The sequence below is a fragment of the Callithrix jacchus genome, chromosome 5 (genome assembly GCF_049354715.1).
Source record: "Callithrix jacchus isolate 240 chromosome 5, calJac240_pri, whole genome shotgun sequence".
Taxonomy (NCBI): Eukaryota; Metazoa; Chordata; class Mammalia; order Primates; family Cebidae; genus Callithrix; species Callithrix jacchus.
Genome location: NC_133506.1, coordinates 117,890,419 through 117,915,152, shown reverse-complemented (window position 1 = coordinate 117,915,152; position 24,734 = coordinate 117,890,419). Strand labels below are relative to the sequence as shown.

Below are 24,734 nucleotides of genomic sequence, written 5' to 3'. Positions count from 1 at the left end.
TTTTGGCCAGGTGTGGTGGCTCACGCCTGTAATCCCAGCACTTTGGGAGGTCAGAAGTTTGAGACCAGCCTGACCAACATGGTGAAACCCTGTCTCTACTAAAAATACAAAAAAATTAACTAGGCATGGTGGTACGTGCCTGTAATCTCAGCTACATGTGCGTCTGAGGCAGGAGAATCACTTGAACTCAGTAGGTGGAGGTTGTAGTGAGCTGGGAACACGCCACTGCACTCCAGCCTGGGTGACAGAGAGAGACTTTGTCTCAAAAAGAAAAGTTTTAATTGAACTTTAGGTCATGTGCAGTGGCTCACACCTGTAATCCAAGCACTCTGGGAAGCTAAGGCGGGTGGATTGCTTGAGCCCAGGAGTTTGAGTTCAGCCTAGACAACATGGCAAAATCCCATCTCTACAAAAGGTACAAAAATTAGCTGGGTATAGTGGTGTGCATCTGTAGTCCAAGTTGCTGAGGAGACTGAGGTGGGAGAATTGCATGAGTCAGGGAGGTCAATACTACAGTGAGCCATGATTGTACCACTGGACTTCAGCCTGGGCAACAGAGTGAGATCCTGTCTCAAAAAAAAAAAAAAGTAAGAATGAACTTTAATTTGGGGGAAAGGTACAAATAAATTGAACCCACAGTATTGAGGGAATCTTGATAAGCAGCAGTCACTGTGTACTAACAGTAGTGCTAATAACAATGCTAAGATTCATTGAACATTTTGTTAGATGTTCTCTAAACACTTCTATTAATCCATTTCCTCCACACTCTAATCCCATTATTATGCCCATTTTCTAAATAAGAAAACTGAGGAACCAAGGATTAAATAACTTACTGATCATTAGAGAGTTTTTAAATGGAGTGGACCAGTTTCCATCCCCACCAGTTAGGTCCTCTAATGAGAAACTAAAGAGGAAAGTCCTGAAAATATAATCTAACATTCAGACAATCATCAAAATTAACTGAGTCTTTCTCTAAAGATATTTTACTATTCAAAAAGAATTCAGGGACTTAGTCAACCAATTCAATATTTATTGAACTTCTTCTATGACAAACCCTTTGCCTAGGTACCACAGATGACTATAATAGATATGCTCCATCTTCAAATATAGTTCAGTATCTTTCGTACTGCAAACACACAGTTGTCGGTTGCCACCCAAAACTCAGAGTCTATAAAGAACTTAAACAATCATACAAGCAAAAAAAAATGCTATTAAAAAGTTGGCAAAAGACATGAACAGATACTTCTCAAGAGAAGATACACAAGTGGCCAACGAATATTTAAAAATGCTCAACATCACTAATCATCAGAGAAATGCAACTCAAAACCATCTCACACCAATCAGAATGGTTATCATTATTATTATATTTTTTTGAAACACGGTCTCGCTCTGTCGCCTATGCTGGAGTGCTGTGGCATAATCATGACTTACTGCAGCCTCAACCTCCCAGGCTCAAACAATCCTTCCCACCTCAGCCTCCCAGTAGCTGGAACTAACACATGCCAACACACCTGGCTAATTTTTGTGTTTTTGGTAGAGACAAGGTTTCTCAGTGTTGCCCAGGCTGGTCTCAAACTCCTGAGTTCAAGCCCACCTCAGCCACCCAAAGTGCTGTGATTACAAGCATGAGTCACCATACCCAGCCAGAATGGTTATTATTAAAAAGTCAAGAAACAACAGGTGCTCATGAGACTATGGAGAAAAAGGAACACTTACACATCGTTGGTGGGAATGTAAATTGGATTTGCTGCTGTGGAAAGCAGTTTGGAGATTTATTAAAGAACTTAAAACAGGCCGGGCACAGTGGCTCAAGCCTGTAATCCCAGCACTTTGAGGGGCTGAGGCAGGTGGATCACGAGGTTGACAGATTGAGACCAACCTGGTAAACATGGTGAAACCCCGTCTCTACTAAAAATACAAAAAATTAGCTGGGCATGGTGGCACGTGCCTGTAATCCCAGCTACTTAGGAGGCTGAGGCAGGAGAATTGCCTGAACCCAGGAGGCGGAGGTTGCGGTGAGCCAAGATCGTGCCATTGCACTTCAGCCTGGGTAACAAGAGTGAAACTCCGTCTCAAAAAAAAAAGAACTTAAAACAGAACTACCATTCAACCCAGCAATCCTATTACTGGGTATATATCCAAAAGAAAATAAATCATTCTACCAAAAAGACATATGCACTTGTAGGTTCATCGTAGCACTATTCACAATAGCAAGGACATGGAATCAGCCTAGGTATCCATCAGCAGTGGATTAGATTTTTTTTAATGTGGTACATATACACCATGGACTATAATGCAGCTATAATAAAGAATGAAATCGTGCCCTTTTCAGCAACATGGATACAGCTGAAGACCATTATCCTAAGTAATTAACACAGAAATAGAAAACCAAATACTTCATGTTCTCACTTATAAGTGGGAGCTAAACATTAGGTATTTATGAACATACAGGTGTGAGCAATAGACACTAGAGACTAACAGAAGTGGGGAAAAAGAGGGGTAAGAGTTGAAAAACTTTTAGGTACTATGCTCGATATTTGGGTGATGGGATCATTTGTATCTCAAACTTCAGCAACACACTATATATCCATGTAACAAACCTGCACATGTACCCCTGAGTCTAAAATAAAAGTTGAAATTATAAAAAACAAACAGTTCACAGAACACATTATTAGGTTTCTGCTGAAAATAGGGCTACTGAATCTAAATCAATAGATTACAAGGGAGAGAATATCACATTCTTGACCATGGAGCTAACCAATGAACATGCTTATTGAGATTAAAGTATTCAGAGTTTTACCCCCTCAGTCAGCTAACTAGATAGATCCTGATGAAACAGGTCAGACAAACAACTGTAGCTATCCTCATATTATTAGAAATACTGGTGAGGTGCAGTGGCTCATGCCTGTAATCCCTGCACTTTGGGAGGCCAAGGCGGGTAGGTTGCCTGGACCCAGGAGGTGAAGACCAGTCATGGGCAACATGGCGAAACGCTACAGAAAAAAAAGAAAAAGAAAAAGAAAAATTAGCCATGCATGCCTATAATCCCAGCTACTTGGGAGGCTGGAGCTGGGAGGGAGGATCCCTTGAGCCTGGGAGGTTGAGGTAGCAGCGAGCCATGATCACATTACTGCACTCCAGCCTGGGTAACACAGCAAGACCCTGTCTCAAAAAAAAAACCAAAAAAAAACAAAAAAAAAAACCAACAAAACAAAAGGAAGGAAAAAAATTCCATTTCCCAATGATAATAAAATGATTAACATTTATTAGCACTTATATGTTAGGCACTGTGTTTTATATATATATATATATATATATATATATATATATATATATATATATACACACACACACACACACATATATATATATCATATATATATTTTTTGAGACAGTGTCTCACTCTCACCCAGGCTGGAGTACAGTAGTGCAATCTCGGCTCACTGCAACCTTTGTCTCCTGGGTTCACACGAATATCGTGCCTTAGCCTCCTGAGTAGCTGGGATTACAGGTATGCACCACCATGCCCAGCTAATTTTTTTATCTTTTTAGTAAAGATAGTGTTTTGCCATGTTGGCAAGGTTGATCTTGAACTCCTGGCCTCAAGTGATTTACCCACCTCAGCCTCCTAAAGTGCTGGGATTACAGGTGTGAGCTACCACCTCTGGCCCTGTGCTAGGTATATGTTTTACATGTATTATTTTATTTAATCTTCATAATAACCCTAGGAGGTCAGCACTATTATTATTATTATTATTTTAAGACAAGGTTGCTCTCTGTCACCCAGGTTCGAATGCAGTGGTGCAATCATAGCTCACCGTAAACTCAAACTCCTGGGCTCAAGCTATTTTCCTGCCTCAACTTCCCAAGTAGCTGGGACTATAGGTATGCACCACTACACCTGGCTAATTTCCTTTAATTTTTATTTTAGTAGATACAAGTTCTCACTATGTTGTCCAGGCTGGTCTCGAACTTGTGGACTCAAGTGATCCTCCTACTTTGGCCTCCCAAAGCACTGGGATTATAGGCATGAGCCACTGTGCGCAGCCCAGGACTATCACTATCCCCATTTTACAGATGAGGAAACTCAAACTCAGGAGGGTCAAACAACGTGGCCAAGATCACATAGTTAATAAGTGGCAGAGCCAACATTTGTATTCAGGTTGTATTAGTCCATTTTCACACTGTTATAAAGGTACTACCTGAGACTGGGTAATTTACAAATAAATTTAATTGACTCACAGTTCCACATGGCTGCAGAGGCCTCAGAAAACTTACAACCATGGTGGAAGGTGAAAGGGAAGCAAGCATTTTCTTCACAAGGTGGCAGGAGAGAGAGAGAGTGAGAGTGAGAGAAGGGGGAAGTGCCAGACACTTATCAAATAGCCAGATTTCGTGAGAACTCTCTCATTATCATGAGAACAAGAAGCAGCAAATCTGCTCCCACGATCTAGTCATTTCTTACCAGGTCCCTTCCTCCACATGTGGGGATTACAATTCAAGATGAGATTTGGGTGGGGACCCAGAGCCAAATCATATCACAGGTCTACTTGGTTCCACAGCCCAAGCTCTTATATTCCATATTAACTGCTTTCCTATTGGCTACAACATAGAAGATAAATCTGGTACTTACAAGAAGATACAATTGCTTTGTTAGATAGCCTATGGGCATGAATCAACCCTAATATGAATATTAGGGAGTAGTGACACAGAGGTCTTTAACCTGGAGTCCATAGTTTGGGCTTCAGGGGGTTTCCTAAACTTCCTAAAATTGTGGGTGAAATGTAATATTTGTTTTCTTTTCTATGTTTTCCATAGACTTCATTAGTGTCAATAACTCACCCCCGCCCCACACCCACCAAAAATGATAAGACCCATTGAATTAGATGAATAGGGTTGTAATGGCATTATAAAATTAGCTATCCAGAAAGGCCAACATCTGTGATGTTATAAATCCAGAACATCTAGATGAATTTTTTTTGCAACTGAAGTATTAAAAGTGTTATTTTACCTGTGACTTATGGAAATTTAAAAGACATCATATACTCTCTGCCTTGATAAACCACCTGCTGAACAAAATTAAATCTCTTCTTAAGGACATCTAAATTTGAACTTCTTTTTTTGTTGTTTTTGAGACAGGGTCTTGCTCTGTTGCCCACGCTGGAGTGTAGTGGCACAATCTCAGCTCACTGCAACCTCTGCCTCCCAGGCTCAAGCCATCATTCCACCTTTGCCGCTCGAGTATCTGGGACTACAGGCCCACGCCTGGTGAAATTTTGTATTTTCTGTAGAGACAGGGTTTCACCATGTTGCCCAGACTGCTCTTGAACTACTAGACTCAAGCAATCTGCCTGCCTTGTTCTCCCAAAGTGCTGAGATTACAGGTGAATCACTGCACTCAGCTTGAACTTCCTTTTTGTACTAAACCAGTAATGCCTTCTGAATGCATAGGCTGTCTGCAATACTCAATGTCCAAAAACTTCTATCTCCCTCTTGACCACCTCTGTTCTTTGATAATGGCTGTCTCCAAACAGACTGCAAAGGCTAACATTGAAGAGTTATTCTGGCATTGAAAATGGAATAGGATTCAGATGGACACCCAGTTGAGCAGGAATTCCATGGAAGTTGATAAGGCTAGGAAAACTCCTTGCAACTCACCTTGAGCAGTGAGCCACATAGTAGAAGTTGATTTATGCTCAAGGAAATGGCTTTGCTGAGCAGTGTGGAGTCTGTACACTAAATATTTCCTGTGATTTATTTTCTCACTTGGAAAGATTCATATTGTTTCCAAATTATCTTCTGAAAGTGTCCCATCTACTACCTTGCAGAAGGAATGTACTAGTGGCAAAAAGTAACATGGCCAGTGACACCCAACAACAGAAATGGGAAAAGAGCACCATCTGGTGGAAGTCCCTGGTGGAGGCATCCAAGGCCTGGGACCCAGGGGTCCAGGTACCAGTTTTAGATACAATTGGCCAGTAAAAAGGTGGTCTTTGGTAGGGGAGCTGGTGATCCTTCTAGTCCCAGTTCCTTAATCTCACCAAAAGTACAAGACTGTATGCCTACCTACAAGGAGCTTACAATCTAGCCCCTCAAATATGAGCTATTTGTATATGATGAGACAACAATCTAATATGGTAAATAAATACTACTGTAACAACAGATAATAGGCATATAACTCAATTATGTAATAGAAGAACATATCACAAGAAGGTCCTGGGTTCTTTTGGGAGATGTAGTATTTCTGTGGTCTTGAGTCCATATTTACAAGCCCATCCAGGTAGATAATACAATGTTCACTTACTTACTAAATACAATCCTCACAATCAAACTTTTATTAAATAGCAAACATTATCTGAGATTGACAGTATAACGTATCACCTGCTCCCCCACTACAATTTTTAAGTCCATTCCTGGAGAGCAAAAAAGAACTTAAATTTTGAAAAGAAATTAAAGTCCTATTTACCACTAGTCTCCTACAACACTTTTGCTCCATGGAGTCATTGCTAGTCGATCAAACACCCACTCTGAATATAAACATTAATAAATCTAAGAGCTCTTTTTGATTAGTGAGTGATTAAGCTTTTTCTCATTGCAACACTAGAAACCCACATTCTAATATTCCTTCCCCTACTTTCTAGCATGAGGACTGTTTTCTCACTGGCAAATCTCACTTATATGTCCACACAATCCCCATACATCCTGCATGTAATAGGAAACAAACTATAATTCGATGAACTAATAAAGGGAAAATGCTAGCCGAATACATTATGGCAAAAATAAAAACACTAAATAACAGGTCAGAGTTAGAGGGTTTTTTTCTGTAAATAAAAGGGAGTCACTGCAAGCTCTGTTTGTTTGTTTATATTTAAGGATAAAAAATGATGTTCATATCAAATCCAGCAGATATGTGTAGTATGGATGGGAGGGAGAAAAGTGGAGAGATAGTTTAGGAAGCTACTTGAGAGCAACAGAAGAGACAAAAGATTAGATAACAGACTTGGCTGGGAGCAGAGGAACAAGAAGAAAGTCAGAGATGCCTTTTGGTTCCAAACTTGCATATTGGAGAAAACAAGGCACTGCTTATGTAAAAAGAATTCTAGCTGATTACTGTATTCTAAACTGTTGTCTCTCTGGCCCTTGCTCTGTCCTTTTTGTCACTGTTGATGCTTAAGGACCTAATTTTGTTTTATTTTTTGCTTGCTTCAGGGTAACAGCTACTCTTTGACCACTGAGATGTCATTATGTGATTAGTGAATAACTGACAGCTGAGTGACAGTGTGACTGTGGCCCATATACTCACTGAATTTTACAGCTGGAAGGACATTTGGGATCATTTAATCTAGGCTTCACTTCACAGATGAGAACAATGAATCATGGAGAGGTTATCTGATTGCAATATAGGAGTTTAAAAGTCCACACTGTGGAGCCACCACAGTTTATCTTGTACAGAATCAGAAGCAAGTTCAAAAATGTGATATTCATTTAAAAATGAGACGGTTTCTACAAAAAAAATTAACACCTCCTTGGAAAAACTCTTCTCAGCTATCATGCCTTTGATATTTTCCTTGTTATAAACATGGACATATTATTCACCTGAAGGCAAATGTTATGTAAAAAAATTTTATGTAACAGCTAGATTAGTTATCAGAGTTCATCTAGGCAAAGTGGATATCTCAGCATTAACATGCCAACACAGTCTCTGTATCTCAAGTTATGAATACTGCACTTGTTCTCTCAAGAGTGGAAATGAATAAATTTCCACTATTTGCCAGACACTCTGCGAGGGACTAAGAGCAAAGAAAACCCAACTGTGGACCAGTTTGGCCAAAGTAATCAAATTATGTAGAAGTGCTGTAATTGGCCCAGAACATACAAATGGTAAAAACTGGAACCAGAAGAACTCAAGTCTGACTAATGTCACAACCTGTCTTACTGCCTGCAGATAAGATTTGCTGAGGGAGCATTTGGGATCACAGAGAAGCCTTGCAGGGGAGGGGATGGTCACAGAGAGGCCAGGGTCAAGATGCAGAGGGAGGTCAAGCAGAGGGGCCAGGCCCAGCAGAAGAGAAGGTGGCAAAGGCCCAGCCTAGTATCCCGAAGTAGTTATGTTGAGTAAGGGACAGGGTAGGATACTGAGTAGGTTCCAGTCTGAGAGCCTCTCTTTTCTCTTGTTAAGTAGGCTGTGACATACTCATGGAAAGACTGAGAAGCAATATGATGAGGTAAAGGCTGATAAGGACTTGGGGAGGGGGAAAAATCAAGGAAAAAGGTTGCTGACATGGAGCATGTGAAATAACTGCCAGTTATCACTAAGGGTTCAGCTGAGGTTGAAGACTTAGTTTTACTGTAGTGCAGCCAGGCATGGAGGCGCATGCCTATAATTCCAGCACTTTGGGAGGCCAAGGTGGGCAGATCACTTGAGTCCAGGAGTTCCAGACCAGTCTGGGCAACATGACGAGACCATGTCTCCACCAAAAAAAAAAAAAGCCAGATGTGGTGGCTTGCACTTCTGGTCCCAGCTACTTGAGAGGCTGAGGTGGGAAGATTGCTTGAGCCCAGGAGGTTGAGGCTGCGGTGAGCCATGACTGTGCCACTACACTCTAGCATGGGTGATAGAGCAAGACCTTGTCTCAAAAAAAAAAAAAGTTAAACAAAAAGGTTTACTGTGGTGCAATCCAATTGTGCAATTTTCCTCCAGAACTGAATAGCTTCCCAGATATACATGCAGAGAAGCTGAACGGTTGAATTGATCCAAGATTGGGATTTTTCTCGGCTTGTGGGATGAAAGGACAAGAGAGTCAGAGAAGACTAGATGACTAGAGAGATAGGTCATAGGGTTCAGTCTGACCAGAGAAGAAATCAATTGCCAAAGACTTCACTATAGTGCCTGCATATATTAAATACTTTAGTCAATTAAAACATTCAAAAGCAGGACATATCATTACTTTTCTCTTTCAGGAGTAGAACTATCCTTTGTCCCACAAGTCCCAAACCTCTCCTACCCCTGTGTTCCCTATTTGAGTGGATGATATTACCATTCACCCAGCTGAAACTTGGGAATCATCCTTTATCTCTTTCTCTATTACTATGTATATCATATTAGTCACCAAGACCTGTAGATTATACTCCCTTAATACCCTTTTAATCAGTCTCCTCTCCATCTCTACAGATACTGAGTTGATTTGAGCTCTCAAAAGGCCTTACCCACATCCATGTGACTACATCGTAAATGGCCCACCTGCCCTCATCCTCCTCCCTCCGACTTACTCTCCTCAGTGCTGATGGAAAAGGGAGTGGAATGAGCATGAAGAGCAAAACCTTTGTAGACAGATCTGGGTTGAAGTCCCAGCTCCTCCATCTTCCAGCTGAGACTTCTGCTGCAGCCTCAGTTTCCTCATCTTTAAAACAGACATAATAACCGTATCTCCCTCGTTTGGTTCTTGGGAGGATTAACATAGGTAATGCACATAAAGAACCTGGTAAATCTCAATAAATGTTAGCTGTTAGTCATTAGCATCTTTATTATCTTAATGACCTAAAAGGCAAGCCTGGTCCTATCATTCTCCAGCTTGAAATCCTTCCATGGCTCACCCCAGCTCTCAGGTCCTCCCCTGCTCCCGCTCACACTCCTGCCCACTTGTTGCTGCACCCTCTGCCAGCATACCTTTCCTTTCATGCCTCCTTCTCCTAGCAGACCCTCCATGATCCTTCAAAGCTCAGCTTACTGTCCTATATTAGGGTTCCCATAGCGCATCTCTGCAGCCTCTCAGTAGCACTTATAATATTGTATTAGTATCTTCTTGTCTCTGTCACTGAGCCCTCAATGGACAGTAGCATAGAGCTTGTGCTCAGTAAATGTTTGCTAAATCAGTGAATGGAGGTAAAAACTAGCAAGGGCTGTCTGAGTTTGGTATGAGACTCATTCAGTATAAGAAAGCATTTCAGGGAGGGTAGGGACAAGCTTGGAGAGGCAGGCAGAGGGCAAGACACTTCCAGGCAATGCTATGAAGTATGGATTTTACTCCAAAAAAATGGATCTGGGGTGACTTCACTTTTTTCTAAATCACTCACACAAAGGCAAGAGGCGAAAAAAGAAAATCAAAGTAAGGGATGAAAGAGAAGAGAGATAAAAATAAGAAAGCTTTGTTAAATTGAAGCCTTCATCCAAATGATGAATTTTCCCCCCAAAGCCTGGCTTCAAAGACAAACCACAAAATGACCAGCAAAAATATACTTCAAAAGACACAAATGAATACACATTGCAGTGGCAAGAATCCAATATATAAATACAATCAATTTGTTTCCTCATTAAAAGCTTTCATGAAGAAAATGATTTAATACAAATGCCAAAGCTACTGACACAGATTAATTGAAAAATAGCAACAGAATCCTAATTAAAGATATAACATTATTTCACTCATTCACACCACACCAAAATCTGAATAAATAAAAAATAACAGAATTTAGAAAACCAGCTTCTACTGGTAACCACTCTAAGAACTACAATGGATTACCAATATTTTCATAAAATGCCTATTCTTATGTGTACACATTCTTGTAGTTAAGAACTGAGATGTACACAAAAATCCAGAAATCATTTTAAAATTATTTCATACTTTTCCTAAATTCATATCAATTTATTTAATCCAGATTATTGCTTTTGCCCTCAAGCTGATGTTTTTTTTCCATAATTGTACAAGATTGTATACTAAAGTATCACTTCTTTTTTTTTTTTTTTTTTTGAGATGGGAGTCTTGCTCTGTTGCCCAGGCTGGAGTGCAGCAGTGCGAAGATCTTGGCTCACTGCAACCTCTGCTTCTGGGGTTCAGGAGATTCTCCTGTCTCAGCCTCCCAAATAGCTGAGATTACAGATGCCCACCACCATGCCTGGCTAATTTTTTTGCATTTTTAGTAGAGATCGGGTTTCACGATGTTGGCCAGGCTGGTCTCAAACTCCTGAACTCATGATCCACCCGCCTCAACCTCCCACAGTGCTAGGATAACAGGCATGAGCCACCACACCCGGCCTAAAGTATCATTCTTATCCATTTATTACTTTGTCCAGTATCTACACGAGTTATAACTAAATCCTTACATAAAGTACCCAATTATCCAAGTCATTAAAAAAATGGAATGGACTTTGATCTAAAGGCTAATGACTATGTGACCAGCTCTGTGGCTATATTAATACAGGTCAGGAGGGGTCCCCAGAGGTTTAATTACTATCAAACAGTCAATCCCAGGCTTTACCTGGCTCATCTTGGAGCCAGGACTTCCAGTTCTGTCCCACTTTGAGGGATTCTCCAGCATCAGAAACATCTTGAGATGTTGCCAATTCACAGGGAAGCACAGAGCAGCATGTGAACATATTCCCATCTCCTCACCCCAGGGGCTAATCAGGCTGAGATACTGTCACTACTGACAGGTCTTAAGCCCTGCTGGTAAGATTTTCCCTTCATTGTTAAAATTCAGTTGAAAACCAAAATAGCCACTTACCTCAAAAACAAAAATAAAAAAAACGGGGTCTGATAAAGATATGTACATACTTTCCTGATCTTAAGAATCCCCTGGATCCCTTACTGAAGCACGAATTCTCATGGTCTACCCCAGACCTAGTGAATTAGCATCTGCAGGATAGGGGTCTAGAAATCTATATATTTTAACAAAATCCCCAGGTAATCATATGATGGGGCAATTTTGGAAAATACTATAAAGGAAACAGATATTTATCGGTGGTTGCCTATTAAGGAAACTGTAGACAGGCAGCTCTCAATTCAAGTATTGACTGTATTCTAAAAGTTCATTTCCAGTTGTTTGGATCTTGGAATACATTTTCCTAATGAAACGAAATTGAAAGTTGTTTGGGCCAGCTTTGAAAATCTATTAAATCTTATTAACAGATCTGAAAAATTGTAAATACAGTCTTTAATTTTCAGACCAATCATATTTCAAAAGTTGAAGCATATATCCTTAGAATATATTTTCCCATTGACATAACATTCTGAAAAGTGGTTAGGGCACCAAATTATATGCATTCCTTGTTTACAGTGCTTTGTATACAGATTACGCCCGATGATACTGAAAAATAAAATGAAGTATGGCAAGGGAGATTTGTCTTCCTTCTCTGGGTACATGGAACATAGGCAACCTTTGACATTCTTATCATCTCTCTCTTTGCAACCATTTTCTGCCTTCCACTGGCCTCAGCCCTGGTGCCAAAGGGCCACATGTTATCCACTACTAAAGCATCTCTCCTCAGCTTACCTATCCCTGCCTCATGCTTTACTCTTCCAAACTACCTATCTGTACTCCTCAAACCCAGTCAAAACTCTTATTTCCATGAGTTAATCCCATCTTGTCTTTTCAGCCATATCTCCCATTACTCTCTTTTACCCAATCAACAGAATCACCCTTTGGTTCCCCCAAATGCCTAAACTCTATTGCCTCTGCATCTTAGCACATAGTATTTTTGTGTGCAATGTATCTCACCAAAAACCTGTCCCATTCACCCATGGCCAAGTCATGATTCCAACTCATCCATAAAGGTTTCTCAAGCCCACTAGAAGTGATTTCCTTCTATAGGCTTTTATAGTACTATACCTATCCAGTGTTTCGTATGCCAGTTATACCTCAATAAAACTGGAAAACAAAATAAAATATGTCCTCTTCTAAAGCCTTGCCACAATATATCTTAAATTATAGTTATTTGTGCATGCTTTTTTTACCTTTCCCATGGGGTTATAAATTTTTTGGGAATATTTATGACTATGTGACATGTTTGTTTTAGGCACTGTTAGGTACATAACAACAACCCTACAAGGTAAGTATATTGTATAATGATTTTATTTATCTGGCTCAAAAATAAGTTATAGAAGGACTGGGACCTATGCTGTGTTCACCACAAAAATGCTTTGCACATAGTATATGCTCAATAAACATTTGTAGAAACTATGAGTGAATGAATGAAGTGGCACTATTCACTTTTTATGATAAATTGATCCTCAGCAAGAGTGCTTTCCCAATAGTTATACTAGCTGGTTTCAAATTCCAATTCTAGAACCTAATAGCTATATAACCTTGAGCAAGTTGATTACCTCTCTGAACTTCAGTTTTCTCATCTGCTATATAGGGATTATAACAGTATCAATCTCACACACCTGTTGTGAGGAAAGCCCTTGACACTGAACCTGGCACATGGTATGTGTGTGATGAATGCTAGCTGTGACTATTATTCTTAAAAAAAAAAAAAAAAAAGACATAAATGGGAACCATTCAGACTGTGTCCTCTCCTCCTTACTCTCCTAGAGGAAGAGAAGAATGACTGTCAATGGCAAATGGCAGGTGCAGCATAGTAACAGCAAGAGGCAGCTTCATGCTCGGGAGAGAACACTACATACATCTCCTCCTCATGGTTTCTGGTGCTCCACATGTCCAGAGAAACTTCTGTAGTAACAAGCTATAGAAATGATCCCTGAAAGTATAGTCTTTATGACAGTTATTCTTAAGTTGCAGAGGTAACAGTCTCTAAAGTCCTCATTCTTTCTGAGAAAAGGCATCCTGTTACCTCTGTAACCCTCAGTATAGCTAGCACTATGTATTGCCTGTAATAGCGGTTCAAAAAACCACTCCACTAAATTTCTTCAGTGAAGCCATCTTAACCAAAACTTAGAAAGAAATCATTAAACAGGTCTAATGCACATGACTGAACCACCAAAAGTATTTTCACCCTCCAGGTGAATTTGTATTTTAAAAGAGGATGTTGAACACAAATGAATCTCTAAGTGGTGAAACTGCAGGCATGTAATAAATTGAAAACAAAACTTCAGACCTTCTAGAGCAGATTATCTGGGGGTAGTGGGCTCCATGCTAGCCCATCGAGGAGCTTCATGAGTCTGGCCGCTCATTTGGCCCAAGAACTGCTTGAAAAACAAGAATATGTCTTATCTGACACTGTCTTGATCACCTGGCATCGTGTCTGACATAAACAAATAGCCAATACATATTTGTTAAGTAAATTATCTGCTTCCGGTCTGTAATCCTCACCCTGCTTTTAGTTGATTCCATTTCTCTTTATGACCAACAAAAAATCAATCATGGTGACTGATGTTTTGAGAAGGAGGAAGTGAATGGTTTACTCAAGCACCCTCTCTTTGGAAAAGTAGTCCGACAAATACAAATGTTTTACTAAATAGTCATGCAGAGGGTAGATAATCCTCTTCTAATGAAGTATTTATCCTGTGTCAGTTCAGTGCAGCTCAAAGGGATAACATCTGAAGAATGGAGTTGTTCCCAGTCAGTGATACCTCATCTACTGAAGGCCTTGAGAGTCAACCTCCTTAATTTTAAAATATATATATTTTAGAAAAATAATCATAAAATACCCAGAGTACTGCCATATTTCACAGGACTCAAAAACAATTTCATTTTTGTGTGTATGTATTTAAGCACAGAGTAAAACACTTCCGAAGAGAGCTGTTTATTTGCACAGAAGTGACCCAAGGCCAGGCTGCACAATTAAATCCTAATTTTCTCTTCCCGAATCTCTTTCCCTGTCAATGCCAACTCCTTTCCCACCTGGAAACTGAATATCCTTCAACTCTTAAATCTCTGCCTCTTTTTAAAAGAGGAACAACTCATATTGGTAACTTCTGATTAAATACATATTAACTGTAGAGAGCTAGAAAATACAAATAAACAAAAAGGAGAAGTTAAAAATCATCCAAACCCTACTTCCCAGTGATAACTACCATTAACATTTTGGTGTATATTTTTCCAGGTATTTTTTTTCTTTGTAAGATTTTATGTGTATGTGTATATATATATATATTATATATATATATTATAAGACATACTGTAAGTGAAAATGTAGGTTAAAAATATACATAAAATCAAATATATATATATTTATGTATATTTTTAACCTACATTTTCACTTACAGTATGTCTTATTATTCTATATCAATAAATTTTCTAAAGTAATGACTGGGTGTGGTGGCTCATGCCTATAATCCTAGCACTCTGGGAGGCCAAGGTGGGCAGATCACTTGAGGCCAGGAGTTCAAAACCAGCTTGGACAACATGGCAAAACCCCATCTTTACTAAAAATACAAAAATTAGCTGGGCATGATGGTGGGCAACTGCAGTCCCAGCTACTTGGAAGTCTGAGGCAGGAAAATCGCTTGAACCTGGGAGGCAGAGGTTGCACTGAGCCAAGATTGTACCACTGCATCCCAGTCTGCGTGACAGTGTGAGGCTCTATCTCACAGAAAATAAACAAACAAATAAATAAATCTTCTAAAGCATTAGTAAGTTACCCCCTCCTTTTTTTTTTTTGAAGCGGAGTCTTGCATTGTTGCCCAGACTGCGTGCAGTGGAGCAATCTCCACTCACTGCAACCTCTGCCTCCTGGGTTCAAACGATTCTCCCGCCTCAGCCTCCTGGGTAGCTAGGATTACAAGTGTCTGCCACCATGCCCAGCTAATTTTTTTGTTATTTTTTTTAGTAGGGACAGGGGTTTCACCATGTTGGCCAGGCTGGTCTTGAGCTCCTGACCTCAAGTGATCTACCTGCCTCAGCCTCCCAAAAGTGCTGGGATTACCAGCACATCCAGCCAATAAATTATCCTTTTAAAAAGTTTGCTTTTTCAGGCAGGGTGCAGTGGCTCATGTCTATAATCCCAGCACTTTGGGATGCCAAGGCAGGCAGATCACAAGGTCAGGAGTTTGAGACCAGCCTGACCAACATGGAGAAAGCCTGTCTCTACTAAAAATACAAAATTTAGCTGGACATGGTGGCACGCTTGTCCCAGCTACTCTGGAGGCTGAGGCAGGAGAACTGCTTGAACCCAGAAGGCGGAGGTTGCAGTGAGCCAAGATCATGCCACTGCACTCCAGCCTGGGCAACAAGAGTGAAACTCCATCTCAGGGGGAAAAAAAAAATAAAAGTTTGCTCTTTCAACACAGAATGGAAGAGTAGAATAAACTGGAACAGGGAGAGACATGAAGCAGAGAACCAGAAAGGAGAATTCTGCAGTGCTTGAGTACAACTTTATGAAGACTAAAGTTTAGCTAGTGAGAAAGGGAAGAGAAAGGGGAGGACATTTAGAATGAAGAATCAACAGGCCTTGTTGATGGTTTGGGGAGTGAAGGAAGAGGAATCAGGAATGACTCCCAGGATTTTGCCTTGGGAGCCTAGGCCTAGGGAAAGCAGAGGTAGACTTCAGGGGTGAGCAGAATATAAGGTAGTGAGTTCAGTTCTTGACATTCAAGCAGTTAGGATTCTTCTGGCCACAAGTAACAGAAAACCTGACTGACTAGGGCCTAAACAAGTGGAAGTTAATTTTTCCCATAAAGCAAAATGTATGAAGACAGGAGATTCCAGAGTTGTGCAGGGCCCAAGAATGACATGAAGGAGCCAGGCTCTTCCCATATTTCTGCTCTAATACCTTAGAGCGGAGTGACGTTCTAATGCATTTCAATGTATTACTATCTCCCAACTATAAAAGTATCCTATGAGAATCTATCAGAAGTCTTCTTACATTTATTTGGCCATAACTATATTTTATGTAAACCCTAGACCAAGCACTGGCAAAGCAGAATGGCTTACAGATTGCAATTCTGTTGTCAAGGAAGAAGGGAGGGTGGCTGCTGAGTAGCCATCCAGCAGGGTATGCCCAGCTTTGTGAAGTTTCAAGTATCTTCGAGACACACAGAAGGAGGTATGCACCTCTCTGGTGCCTTGGAGGTAGAACTGCAGCTGAGTTGTAGAATTGGAAGTCTCCCATGCACAGGGGAAGCTGAGGAGCTATGGACATACATGTAACTGCCTCCTAAGGAGAACGTGGTGAGGAAAGAGACAACCCTGAGGAACAAGAACAAAGAAGGTAGAATAGAAAAATGAGCTCAAGCAAGGGCCTAAAAAAGAGCATAAACACAAGGAAGAAGAAAACCAGCAGAATTCATGAGAATCACAGGAGAGTTTTTTACATTTCTGAGAAAAAGAAAGTGATCATCAGTATCAAATGCTACAGAAAGACCAAATAAGACAAATACTTAACAGCACCACCTGGCTGTGGCAATTAGAGAGATTGGTACACTGGAGAGAGTCGCTCAATAGGAGCAGAAGCTAGATTAAAGGGGACTGAAGAGTGACTGGGAAGTCACTAGAGACCAGGAAGCCAGAAATAGCTAGTCTAGGCTTCTATTTCAAGAAGTTTGTCTGCAAAAAAAAAGAGATGCAAAGACAGTAGCTAAAGAGGGGATCACTGTGTAGGACACATGTCTTTATTAATATTAGGAGAAATTTAAGCATATTTATATAATCATTGGAGAGACATAATAAAGATGGAAAAGCTAAATTTAAGAAAGAGGAAGGGCCGGGCGTGGTGGCTCACGCCTGTAATCCCAGCACTTTGGGAGGCCGAGGTGAGTGGATCATGAGGTCAAGAGATCGAGACCATCCTGGTCAACATGGTGAAACCCCATCTCTACTAAAAATACAAAAAATTAGCTGGGCATGGTGGCGCGTGCCTATAATCCCAGCTACTCAGGAGGCTGAGGCAGGAGAATTGCCTGAACCCAGGAGGCGGAGGTTGTGGTGAGCCGAGATCGCGACATTGCACTCCAGCCTGGGTAACAAGAGTGAAACTCCTTCTCAGAAAAATAAAAAAGAAAGAAAGAGGAAGTCTCTACGTCAAGAATGGAGCAAAGATGACAACTATGACCCAATAGTGCAGTCTTCAAATATTGTTTGGAGGGACTCTGAACTCAAAAGATGACAGAAGGATAGGGTACTGTAAAGCCACAAAGACAAACCTTAAAAGGGGAGAGGTCTGGGGCAAGACTGAATAGTGAAAGTCCAGAAGTAGCAGCAGAGTGCTTGAAGAATGCCAACAGCACTTTGGGAAAATGAGCAAACTCTTGTTTTTTTTTTCCTTACTAAGCAAAGAACTTTATTAACCTTTGTTTCAAACTTGGTCCCCAGGCTTTTTCAGCTTAATCAGCTGCAAAGAATGAATTGTGAATAAGCAAAAACTGAAAAGAGCTGCAGTGTCCAAGGGGCTTGAGCTTAAAAATATTAGAGATCTAGACTTTATCAGATCCATAAATAAAAATTTCTTAAAAAGCAGCTCCTAGTAACTTTTTCAAGTTTTATCTTCAGAAGTTGACTCAATTCAGTTGGCCTCATTCTTGGAAGCCTCATCAAAATTCTCCACAAGATCTGGAACTTCATCAGCATCATTCTCTCCAGTAGCAAGTGGTGCCTTTGCATCCACAGACTGTTTGGGCAGAGCTTCAGCCAGTCTCCTTAAACTGGTCAGACTGTTTGCACCAAGCTGGTTTAAGATGTTGGGTAGCATTTCTGTCAGCTGCTTTGTCTCAGCATGGCCTGTAATGGTGAAAGTGTTCACTGCCAGAGATGCCTGAACTTTAGGGTTGTTAAAGTGGATCACTGTTCCTTGGTTTGTAAACATATTCACCTCTTCAATACCAGAGATATTGTTTACCCTTAACTTCCTTAAGGAGAACTGAAGTTTTTTATCATCTGCTATGGCTGCTCTATGAACCACCTTCTTCTTTCTGCAAGCAGTTCCTTTCCCATCAATGTGCACTTGTGCCTGCAGTTTCTCGAGTTTTTCCTCGTTCATGATTGTTTCTTTCATCTTGTCAGAGCAGACAAGGGGCCACACGGGGGACTAGGGTTGGTGCTCAGGAGGTCTCAGGTGGACAGCTTGAGCAAACTATTTAAGAGGGCCACAAGCAAACAGGGTTCTGTGGGAGAACCATTCTTTAGGCATAGATGGAGAAAAGAGGTGGAGGATATTGTGGGATTTGGTTATAACAGGACATAGATTCTAAGGAACACAGAGGAAAGAGTTAGAAAAGAGGTCTTTAAGAAGGAGGAGAAATGGTAGAGACAAGGAAGTTCAAAGCTAAACAGGGAGGGCTGCTGGTCAAAGGTAGAGGGCTGGTGACAGGTCTCAAAGACAGCTGGAATGCCTGGCATCCATGCTCTGATAGAACTCCAACACATGGTCAATAGCCCTGTAACCTTTTGTTACAGTTCCAATTAGAATATTAGAGATATCTTATTAGAGGAGACACTTGAAGAGATGGATGCCATCTTTTCAAATGGCTCTGTCTTTCCTAACACTCAGTAAAAAGAAAGCATCTTTATTTCTAGGAAAGAATATGTAGGGTTGGCTACTAAATAGTAAGTTTCCTAATAAAGAGGGTCTCTTGTTCTCAGGTCTAGTCTAGGACCTAAAAACATATTTACAACCGTTTTTTACATCATTGAACTCAGGCAACATGCCAGCACCATGCTAGACCTTTTTATTTTTAGTGACTATAATACCATTTATGCCTTTAAGGAACTTATGATCTCTAGAAATATGTATTCTAAGGTCTGAGAAACTGAATTTAAAATGAATCTATGTTCCTGATGTGTGAAAACAGTGCTTCTCAAATGTTAATGTGCATACTGTATAAATAAACTTAGGATCCTATTAAAATGCAGATTATGATTAAGTAGGTCTTGTTTAATGGAGCCTGAGAGTTTGCATTGCTAACAATTTCCAGGTGATGCTGTAGATGATGTTCCATGTTGATACGTGGAGCATCCAGGAGCTAAAGATTAGCAAAAACAATTTCTCATCTCATCTTTTCTTGTTTGCCCTATAAAGTTCTGATAATCTTTCCTCCTTTCCTTGCTAACCCTCCTGTCCAGTATCCATTTTTCTAACTTAAAAAGTCAGGGGGTGAGGGCAGGAGCAGGGAAGGGAAGCCAGAAAACCTCATGAGGGGCTTTTTCTTCTAAGCAACTATTAGCTACATACACGGCTTTCATGAATATATCAAACACCTATCTCATGTGATTAAATACTTCTGTGGATCGACTAATATTTCAAACAGGGCACCTAAATATTCAGTAGAAGAATAAGAGACTGAGAACAGCAATTAATTCAAGTTATGCCATACGGCAGCATAGAACACTGGCTGGAACCTGAAAACTCAATTTCACAAGAGTCTTACTTATTCTGAATTTTAATCATTTTAGGATCAGCAAACATATGCCTATCAACCTGCTCCATTTACACAAAATTTTGAAGCATAATCACAATGCACACTCAAAAATGATTGGTTTTTCCCAAATGGACTTAAAATTTCTCTCCTCCCAGATTCACAAAATAAAGTAGCTGCTGACAGCTCCAGTTTAATCTTCCTGTTCAATATAATCTTCACACAGTTCTTTTAAAGAATAGTATCACTTGTTTCCTTACCATTTTCATCATCAGCTCATGATATTGCACGAGTATAATTTTCTCTGGCCTTGGATTTCTCAGCTCTGTGTTGGTTCATGAACCCTCCTATCCCTGTGCACTCTCTTTCCTCCACCATGCCTGTCACTGATGAGACACCCATGCCACCACATTCTTCTATCTCACCACTCCAGAATGAAGATTTTATCATTTTCAACATATACTTCATCCCCAGTCCTCTTAGAACTAACATACCTTCATGTCTCCTTTACATCTAATAATTTCCAAGATAAGGACAGAAAAATCTGTTCTTGCTTTGTGAACTTTTGTCTCTGGTGCTTGAGAGACTATCCTAATATCCCCTGAACATGTTTTAGTGATAACATTTGCTGCACTAGGGCCAAAATGATTTTCTGCCACTTTCAATTCTAGTTCAATAAAAGAATAAGAGCTTTGTTTCTAACCTCTGTCATTTTTAATATCATAAAATGATTTTTAAATCGTAAAATTGAGTTCCATTTCCTACTGGACTACCAATCTCATATTAGCTTTCCTTTTATCAAATTTATGAGAACAGTCAGAAATTACCTTTCCTTTTTTTAAAAAAAATAAAAATTTCAGGATACCTCAGGTAGAATGTTTGAATTGAATTTTAGCTCTTAACAATTGCTGGTGTAGAAGTTTTAAAGAAGTACAAAAGTTAGCTACATCCTGCTACTTATGTCAGAAATAACAAACTGGAGGATTATCCTCTAGTTCAGTGTTACCCAAAAATAATAAGATTATTCCTAGAAAATTATCATCCTTGCAAACCACATTTCCATATGAAGGAAGTCTATGATTTTCTGAAACCAGAGTGAATAAAATCCATGGTTTCTGAAATGCAAACTCAAACCAATCAAATATTTTTCATAACATGGTATTATGGAGCTGAGTGCACTGGCTCACACCTGTAATCCCAGCACTTTGGGAGGCTGAGGTGGGTAGACTGCGAGGTCAGGAGTTCGAGACCAGCCTGGTCAACATGGTGAAACCTATATTTTAGGTCTCTCCTAAAAATACAAAAATTAGCCAGGCATGGTGGCATATGCCTGTAATCCCAGCTACTCAGGAGGCTGAGGCAGGAGAATCACTTGAACCCGGGAGGCAGAGGTTGCGGTGAGCTGCTGAGATCGCATTATTGCACTCCAGCCTGGGTGACAGAGCGATACCTCGTCTTGGAGGGGGAAAAAAAAAACTTCATTATATTATGAAAATTTTCAACTCTGAACAAAAGTGAAAGAACACTCATGTACACCCACAATCTAGTGGGTATATTCTGTGATTCACATTTTATTTGCTTTGTCATATATCAATCCATCCATATTCTTTTTTATATATTCCAAAACAAACTGCTCAAATTAGTACACTCCATCACCAAACAATTCAGCTAGACTTCAACATCTGTTTACAGTTCTTTTAAACCAATAATCTTTAAAAGATGCCACTTCATTTTTTTAGTGGCTTGGCTAAATAAAATTCTAAATTCTAAATCCTAACATTTAAGCAAATTCTGTTACTTTGAGTAATTTCTCACATATCAGTTCTCTCATCAACAAAAGAACAAAGGCACTTGGTAAACATGATAGAAGGTCTAAATTACCAGATTGTATGGGCCTTGTGGTTATGGTAGAATTTACAAATGAGTCACTCACTAATATAACTTAGAGAAATAGCTAATTGGAGATTATAGGGGCATAAAGTTTTCTGTAAATTATAATGAGAACCTCAACAAGGTTCACAAACTCAAGAGGGGGCTTGAGTTTGAGCATTTAATTATAATATATCTCATATAAACCACACTGTATCTGTGATAAAAACTACTAGAAGCTGGACTATCTAAGAATGGTTCACTACAAGTCCGGATTTTGTAACAACAAAGCACCACATCAAATTAGAGTTTTCTTGGCTTTGCCATTACTGATTTATGAACTCTATTAATTGTCTGACTACAGTAAGAGTTGTCACAGGGATAGCACTTCTTTTATAAGCTGTTTGTTCCCCTACACTAATTTTTTTTTTTCTTTCCTAAGATTGGCCCTGGCAGGGACACCCTTTGAAGCCCAAAGAATCAAAGCTACTATGAAACGCTGCTGAGAGTTTTGAAAGAAATATGAAGAAACTACGTCACACCTGGGGCGATAGGCTGAGATTTTCTCAAACAGGTCAGCAGTTGGTCTCTAAAATATTCCCATTGCCAAGGAGGCAGTGACATCTTGTGTAAATCAAAAACTAAAACCCTAACATATCTCATTTCCATTTTAAATGCATGGGGGCTAACCAGCACTTGAGAAGTTTCTGTGGGATTGATTTTTTTTTCCCATCTTCTCTGAGCCCTTTGCTGAGCGTGATAAGCAGGACTGCCTTTCATTATCAATCCTGCTAGCTTCAGAGAAACTAGATGAGGCTACACAGTAGGAGAGAAGATCCAGAATCCAAAGAAGAAATGATTTACATGGTGTGATTGTAAAAACCCACTTTAGGCCCAACTCATTTTCAGCAGAATCGTGAAATAAAATAAAATCCCAAGAAATGAAATTTACTGCATCACATTCCAAATTTTTTTTAAAAGTCATAGGGATACAAGAAAAGAAATCAAATAGTTTTAAGGTTTGGTTGGTAATATTTGCATTTTTGTAGCATTTATTTAAAAAAAAATTCCAAACAACATTTTGCAGAATCAACCTAAAAAGAAAACATATGATTGTCATTAGGAGAATCTTCAAGTGACTCAGTATTATAGAAATAACATCAGAACAAAGAGCTTGGCTCCTGAAAGTTGGGCCAGTGCTCTTGCATTTCCCTCCCCTCTGCTCCAGTTTCCCCGTAACACGAAAAGTTGATTCAGGGTGGGTCCATATCAGAAACAAGAGAAAACATGCAAATTAGAGAAAGCTACCATCAGGAAGGTCCCAAGCCACAGCACAGGCTCCTAGAATCTACCAACAGATAAATACAGAGAGGCCTTTTTCATTGGCTTTCCTTAAACAGAGAAAATAGCGTAGCTCTGGGACAAAAGACTAGCTCCAGATCAAATGAGACTTAAAATCAAAGCCAAAGCAAATGGCGATAAAATGAAGGCAGTAATTTCATACAGATGATCTTTTCATACACTATATGAATTAAGAGCTTCCATCTACAGACTTCAAGGCTTCAGGTATTAAAAAAAGAAAAAGATACAGGATTTTCTGAGACCAAGACAAATCCATACTGAGTAGCTAATAGGAATGTGCCCAAGAGACGGTGATGGCTAAAATATTATCAGGAGTAAAGCAAATTTCAGTGACCTAACTGTATATAGAGTATGGCTCAGCTTATTATTCTAATGGGTCAGTCACACTGGAAAGGTGCAAATTTAGTTACTTGCCTGTGTTCTAGCTCACAATTCAAAACTCCTTTTCACTTTTAATAGAACATGTTATTCAGTATGCGGAGCTCAGTACTGGGAAGAATTACACATGATCTAGTTTTGCAAGTGATCTAAAAACTGCCTTAAAAATACATTTTCCTAGGGATAGTGGCTCGTGCCTATAATCCCAGCACTTTGGGAGGCCAAGGTCGGCAGATTGCCTGAGGCCGGGAGTTTAAGACCAGACTGGCCAACATGGTGAAACCCCATCTCTATTAAAAATATAAAAATTATCCGGGCATGGTGGCACATGCCTGTAGTCCCAGCTACTCTGGAGGCTGAGGCATGAGAATCGCTTGAACCTGTGGAGGTTGCAGTGAGCCAAGACCACCCCATTGGCCTCCAGTTTGAGTGACAGAGTGAGACTCTGTCTAAAAATATATATATCTAAATATATATATATTTTTTCTAAATGTCAATCTAAAATCTTAAAGATATGAAACGAAAATATCATAGGTATGATTTATTCTGAACCACCATGGACTATGATCATTATTACATGAAAAAATGTTATCTAAGAAAAAATTTTCTACTTCCAGATAGCCTCACATATGAAAGAATAAGCAAAATAATCATTATGATAAAATTATAAGGAGAGTTATACATTTCAAAGCTATTTTGAAAGGACAGAGATTTTCAAATCCTGCTAGCACTGCACTTCAGAGAAACTAGATGAGACCATCTTCCTTTCCAGGTCTTAAAAGTTAAGCCAAAAGATAAGACCATCTTCCTTTCCAGGTCTTAAAAGTTAAGCCAAAAGATCAACAGCAAGTAATATTCTATCACTCTCACCTGCAGGGCATTTCAGATTAAAAGAGCAATAAATACAACCTCTCACTCCTAGAGAAGTAGATTCACAGAACTCTTCAACTCAATTGTGAAATCTCAATATTCTTTCACTAAATAACAGAGAACTAAGCAGAAAATTTGGTTGATATAACTGATGATTTGAGAGATAGGGTTGAAGTTGTGGGGTTTTGTTCTTTCTTCTTGTAAGGAATGGAGGAAGGGACAGGACTGAAA

At 39.7% G+C, this 24,734-nt stretch overlaps 1 protein-coding gene, 1 non-coding gene and 1 pseudogene across 4 annotated transcripts in view; all 3 read right to left on the bottom strand.

The window, feature by feature from the left end:
- Window positions 1–24,734, bottom strand: part of SKAP1 (src kinase associated phosphoprotein 1) — a 301,079-nt gene that overhangs the window by 240,443 nt on the left and 35,902 nt on the right. The gene's annotated exons all lie outside the window — the stretch shown is intronic.
- On the bottom strand, window positions 13,271–13,490 carry LOC118154116 (small nucleolar RNA U3). Its single transcript, XR_004744031.1, has one exon. It is a non-coding gene; the product is annotated as a small nucleolar RNA U3 (small nucleolar RNA).
- LOC108591828 (transcription factor BTF3 pseudogene) lies at window positions 15,929–22,845 on the bottom strand (annotated as a pseudogene).